Source organism: Carcharodon carcharias, chromosome 33, assembly GCF_017639515.1.
Source record: "Carcharodon carcharias isolate sCarCar2 chromosome 33, sCarCar2.pri, whole genome shotgun sequence".
NCBI classification, from domain to species: domain Eukaryota; kingdom Metazoa; phylum Chordata; class Chondrichthyes; order Lamniformes; family Lamnidae; genus Carcharodon; species Carcharodon carcharias.
The window spans coordinates 11972730-11979980 of NC_054499.1; positions in this window are offsets into that span (position 1 = coordinate 11972730).

Here is a 7251-nt window from a genome sequence, read left to right on the forward strand (position 1 = left end):
CGAAGAGCACCTTGATGCGCACTCCCCCATTTAGAGTTTTTTGACCTGGTCTCCGTCCTCATTCTGATGAGTAAGGTGGTGCCTGGTCAATCTGGTGATGATCTATTCAGGGGCTCTGGGTCTAAAATCCTCCAGCCCTACAACCCTCCAAATCTCTGTGCTCTTCCAATTCTGGCCCCCCTGCTTATCCCCAATTTTCATTGCTGCACCACTGGCAGCTATGCTTTCTGAAGAACCCTTTTCAAACACCATGAAGTAGGCTTCAAAGTCTTGAATATGTTAACAACAAAAGCTTATTAACAACTCATAACTATATCATCATATACAATAGAGGGTGTCAGTATGGAGCTGACTCCATCCTAGGCCTTTACACATCTCTGTCCATCTCTAGACTGTGTCATGTGCCTTCTAACATCACTGTGTAGGTGGTACTGTGCTATTGTCCCACATTAACCCTATAGGTACGAGAACCTTCTACTACACCTTCAGCTCTGAATTCCTTCTAATGTTTCCCTCACACCATCCCAACACTGACCTCTTCCTCTCCTGCCTTTTTCTGAGCTGCAGTGTGACAACCACCAGTTTCCCGTTCAGCCCCCATGCCCAAAGAGCCTTTCTTTGTGCCTGGCAACTGAAACCTGGCTATTTGACTGTAAAAGCACCACAGCCAATCACAGTCATGTGCATGCATCAAATCAGCACTGGAAATGCTAGAATATTTCCCCACTTTGGTTTTCAAGGTGTCTCGATCCATCATATTGTCATTCATCTGAAATCAGGCTACTTAGACTGAATCTGACGGCCTCCTTCTGAGTCTGTAGGGGTCAGTGGAGCACTGGGTGGTGCATTTGTATTTGGAAGTCTGATATTTCCCTTCAAACTAATTGTAAGATGCATCACCTATTGGCTAATGACATTGTTTTACAATGTATGCAAAGTATTGATGAAAAAATAAATTTTGTCCAAATTTTACACTCGACAAAATGTCTTTGTCAGCAATATTCAAGTTGTATAGTACCCAACGACTATTTGTATGTGTGGTATCTCTATATAATTACAAATCTGATAATAGGCCTGCACTCCCTATCCAACAGAGCCCACTTCCTAGTGTGATGATATTTGGTCACGCTGTTCGGTCACCATTTCCTGCTATAAATTGCCATGTCAGTGTTTCCCATTCAGTTTTGCTATGTCAACTGTCACAATGCAGCTGCAGGCTCTGGCCATTAGGTGGCGCTTTGGAGCTAAATTCTGACATGCCTTGCAACTCTGTTGCCATCTGCTAGAAGAAATAAACTTGTATTCGTCACTTGACTGTGGATGACAGCATAATTTATTTATTTACATTGTAGGAGACATTTCATACAGGGTAAATCACTTGAAGAATTTTGTTTAACTTTAAATTATCAAGAATACAATAAAGAAACAAAGCAATGTATATTGTATCACATTATCATCAAGCCAATATTTATATTTGGACTCTTCATCTACCACATCCTAGATCTTCAACTGAAGGTTAAGGTGATGACATTGGTTCCCAGCCCAGGAACACCTTGGTTTTAAAGTTTGCACCTTCATGTTCAAAGCCATCTATGATGTCACCCTTTCTCATCCCTGCAGCTTCCCACAGCCCTACAATCGTTCTACATTCCGCCAATTCATATGCCCACTTCCTTAATACACCATCGGCGGACAGACTTGCCTTCAGTTGCCTGGGCCCTAAGCTCTGGAACTCCCCTCAATAAACCTCTCCATCCTTCTTTAAGGGGCATTCCTCTTGGACAAAACTTTTTAAGATCTCCATATCTGATTCAATATCAAATTCTGTTTGGAAACACTGCTATGAAGTGCCTTGGGACTTGGCACTGTATCGATGTGGGCTGTTAGTGCTGTTGATTGAGCACTTTTTGATGACTACTTAATGTTATTTTTCCAACCTGCCCTGTCCCTGGCTTCAAAAAATGCATCAATTTATATTTCACTTCCCTTCAGATGAAGTTACTGTTGATCTTAGGCGTTCTGTGATGAAGACTTTGCAATTGTGTAAGAGAATTTGAATCTGACACTAAATAAGGTCTCAATTTTATTGTGTTTGACCAAGCCTTGACGTACCCAATGTCTAAGTAGCAGTCATGCAGAGAAACAAACACAATTATCTAGTTTTCCCCTCTGGGGTTAGAGACATAACCATCACTCTACAAATTATGAAAGTCAGCTCAAGATCTTTGTAACTCTCTAGCCATACATGATGTCCTAGATGGTTCATTGTGACATCAGAAGTGTTATTGTGAACAAGACTTCCTACAAATGAGGTAGTCCCTACAAAACAGAAGATATTAACTTGTTTATCAGCCATGGCCCATTGGTCCACTTTCTATTGCTACCTGTTTATCAATGTACAGACACAGCTTAGTCAAGTTAACAGGCATAGACCAGTTATATCCTGCACCTCAGCAGAAAACAAACAGCACTAGTCGCTAGGTTGTTAGACCAGAACAATTTAACCATTTCATTATTTCTAGCTACAGTACAGACCCACAAGTTAAAACAAAGCTAAAGACTTAATCATGTGAGATTAAACCAAATCCTAATCCTACACATATATGTGTACAACAGGATTCAGGAATTTTAGAATTCCTCCTCTCCACTCCCTCTCTGTTTGACAAATGAAAATAGTGCAATGGCATAAGAACATAAGATATAGTAGCAGGAGTGGGCCATTCAGCCCCTTGAGTCTGCTCTGTCATTCAGTAAGTCCTTCTAGCTCAATTCCACTTTCCTGCACTAACCAATATAATACCAGATAGCACAGAAAGGAGGCTATTTGGCCTACTAAGTTTGTACCAGCTCTTCCTGATTCTTTTGCCAATCAATTTAAATCTGTGCCCTCTACTTATTGATCTTTCCTCCCTTGAATCCCATGGCACCCACAATCTACACACTTCGGCCTTGAATATGCTCAACAACTGAGCACTCTGTGACGGAGAATTCCAAAGACTCATAATCTTTTGAGTGAAGGAATCTCTTCTCGTCTCAGTCCTCAATGGTCAACCCCTTATTCTGAGGCTGTAGCTCCATGTTCTAAATCCTCCTGCGAGGGGAAACATTTTCTCAGTATTTCCCCGCTAACCTTCTTAGGGTTTTTTTTTATTCTTTCATGAAGAGCCAGCATTTGTTACCCATCTCTAATTGTCCTTGAACTGAGTGGCTTGCTCGGCCATTTTAAAGAACAGTTAAAAGTCAACCACATTGCTGTGGGTCTGGAGTCACATGTAGGCCAGACCAGGATAGGATGGCAGATTTCCTCTCCTAAAGGGCATTAGTGAACCAGATGGGTTTTTTCACATCAATCGATCGATGAGAGTTTCAAGGTTACCACTAGTGAGACTAGCTTTCAATTCTAGATTTGTTAATTGATTTTGAATCCAGTAGCTGCAGTGGTGGGATTTGGACCCATGTCCCCAGAGTATTAACCGGGGTCTCTGAATTACTAGTCCAGTGACATGACCTCAACACCACCCTCTCTTCCAAATGATTATGCTTCAGTCATCTCCTTATTTCTAAATTCTGGGCAATACAGGCCTATTTACTCAAATTTTCCTCTCATCCCAGAAATCGCTAAACTCTTTCTAACATATGGAGAGCAAAACTTTCCACAGAAAGTGGACTTCAGTGTGCCCGCTCCTTCAACCGAAGCAAGGCTTCTTTACCCTTATACTCCAATCCCTTTGAACATTGCTGAAAAGAGAGACATATTGCTGAAGCATTTTCTCTTGCGCTCATCAGGACAAATGCAAGAATGCCAAATTTCAAATGATCACAACAATTTATGCATACAGGAGAAAAGCGTGCTGATTGGTTGGCAAGTCAACTCTGATTGGCCGAGGCATGGAGAAAGCAATGGGAACTATAGGCTCTCCAAGCTCCCGGGTGATTGATAAAAGGTGCAAAGCTTGAACATGCTCCTTTTGTTTGAAGAGAACAGGTCCCTGCATATGAATGTATGTCACTTCTAGCAGGTATAAATGAGCCACATTTGTAATAAAGGCTTCCACAGCCTTCCTAATTGCTTGCTGTGGCTGCATGTTGGTACCTTTCTATGATTTGTGTATGAGGATGTCCAGGTCCCTCTGAACACCAGCGTTTCCCACTTTCTCGCCACTTATAAAACATTCTGCTTTTCTATTTTTCTGACCAATGGATAACTTCTCCCTTCCCCACCACCCACATTCTTATAACTTAAGCATACAAAGAAGCACATACTAAGATTCTCATTACAAACCCCAGTAAAACTTCTACCTTTCTGAATTATTGCAACTCCTGTAACATTACACCACTTCTCCCCCCAACCACGCTCCCCACCAGCTCCCCACCCAACTCTTAGTTTTGAGACTGTTCCTTTTTACAAAAACCTTAAATGCTCCCATTTGAGCCATTGGTGCCTACAATCTCGTAAATTGACAAATTTCCTCTTCCTGAGCTTCTACCTTCTCCTGCATTAGTCTCTTTTTTTAGCTCCGCGCAGGGGGTAACCATTGACTGCACCTGACCTGCCCTTTTCCAATAGGATTTTAAGCAGTTTCAGACCATCTTCTTTTCAATAAGAATGCAGCCCTATTTATAAGATTGCTGATAAGGACAATCTTATAGCGTGGGGAGCTATACAAATCCCAACAGGTATACTGACCGGTGAAGTAATGGGGAGCTTTATGTAACTGGACATAACATTGGATGTTATTCTGCAATTGGGCAGCACTTGCTGAACAATCCCAAGTGTGTTAAGAGTTACACTAACAACCAATTGAAGATATCATTCTAGCTGGCAATGTGGCTCACTTACACATGCTAGAAGCTATACATATTCATACACAGGAACTTGTCCTCTGCAGGCAAAAGGAACACATCCAGGTATTGCGCTTTTTTTGAATTAAACCAAAGCATGGGGGAGCAATAGCTACCTGGTGCATTCTCCATGGCAACATCTCACCCAATCAGAACTGACCTGCCATCCAGCCAGCAGCCTTTTCTTGAATGCAGTCTAAATTGTTGCTCTCTCTGAAGTTTGGCATTCTTGCATCTGTCCTGATGAATGCAAGATGAAAAGCTTCAACGGCATGTCTCTTTCTTCAGCAAGGCTCAGGTTCTGTGCTGCCAGGCAACCAATTTGATCCTTTTGCACATTCCCCGATTTTAAACGCTCCACTATTGGCAGCCATTCCTGGGACCTAAGCTCTGGAATTCCCTCTCTAAACCTCTCCACCTCTCTCTCTCTCTGTCTCTCTCTCTCTGTGTCTCTCCTCCTCCTTTAGAAACTCCTCTTTTGGTCATATGACTTGGTGTCAAATTTTTGCTTTATAATGATCCTGTGCAGTGCCTTGGGAAATTTATTATGTTAAAGGCACTACATAAATGCAGGTTGCTGTTGTTGATATAATATCCCCTCTATTTATTCCTTTAAGCAATCACTTAAATTCTTTATGTGCCGATTTATCACTTTCCTGCTTATTTTTATTTCAACTCAGCCGATTTTCTTCCCAGTTTGTGCCTCGAGTGATCATTTACTGTTTCGCTTAGTGACAGGATTAAAGGAGGGCCAAGGGACGGAAAGTAAAATATGACACAGCGGGCAAGTTCCCGAATCATAAATCGCTATCATTTCAATATTTTAATCCTTCTCCTTGTCACGGATTTTTCATCCTGGTTGAATTTCACCGAAGGAATCTTGCCTTTGTCCTTTGATGTGAGTCCGTTCTTCAAACAATTGATGACCATTAATTTGTTCGCCTGCATTGTTGTTACTAGAAATGTAAAAAAACTTACAAGTATGATCACGATTTTATATGCATCTCGTACCCAACCAGCATCTCCTTCTATTCCTTTCTTCCTCATGTGCTTCCCCTTCAATGCTTCTATGCCTCAGCTTCTCCCTGTGGTGGGTTCCGCACTCAAACTGCTGAGATGGGACACCTCATTTTACTACTGCTCTGTGGCTGACCTACAGAAGACGCGATGCACAGCACCCAATGGGCCCCGGTTGTTGCGCCGTTTGTATCATAGGACGCAGAAGGAGGCTGTTCGGCCCATCAAGCCTGTGCCGGCCCTTTGGAGGAGCCACCTGGTTAGCCCTACTCCCACCCTGCTCCTTCTCCACAGCCCCTGCAAATTCCCTCCCTTTCAAGTGTTCGTCCAATTCCTTTTTGGAAGTTACTGTTCTGGTGAACGTGTTCCGGGTCATCCCAACCTGCTGTATTATGAATCTGCATTGTGTTTCTTTCCGTGGTATTCGTGCCTACGAGCCAGAGGGGTTTTTCCACACTCCGGCTGGGAGCGGCGTGATGCATCAGTGCAATTCCCACGACATGGCTATATTCGAATTCAGTAACTTTCCTCTACTCCCATTCTCTAAGATGCTGGCGATGTTTGCCATTCACACCTCCTCTAGGCCCATCCTTTGTTTTTTTTTAATTCTTGAATAGGATTTGGGCATCACGGGCAAGGCCAGCATTTGTTGCCCATCCTTCAACGCCCCCTCGAGAAGGTGGTGGTGGTGAGCCGCCTTCTTGAACCGCTGCAGTCCACCTGGTTCAACTCTCTGTGGCAGTTTAGTCCATTTCAGAGGGCAGTTGAGAATCAGCCACGTGACTGGGGATCTGGAGTTACATATCGGCCAGGCCAGGTCAAGGTGGTAGATTTCCTTCCCTAAAGGGGCATTAGATGGCTTTTTACATCAATCAGCAATAACTGTCATGGTCACCATCACTGAGAACTAGCTTTCAACTCCAGATTTATTAATTGGATTTAAATTCCACCAGCAGCAGTGAAAGAATTTGAACCCATGTCCCCCAGAGTATTAGTAGCCCAGTGACATTACTGCCACTGGGCCATCTTCCAATGTTTTAATTATTCATTGGCTAGGCCAGCATTTATTGCAGAAGGTATTTAAGAGTCAACCACATTGCTGTCTGGAGTCACGTGTAGGCCAGACAGGATGACAGATTTCCTTCCCTAAAGGGCATTAGTGAACCAGATGGGCTTTTACAACAATGGTTTCATGGTCATCATTTAGACTTTGAATTTTATTTGATTTTTGTTGAATTCAAACTCCACCGCCTGTCGTGTGGGATTCAAACCCAGGTCCCCAGAGTATTACACTGGATCATTAGTCCAGTGACAATACCACTATGCCATTGCCTCCCCTAAGACTTTGCTTCCTTACTTGCCCCCATTACCATCCCCTTTTGCCTCGCCTCC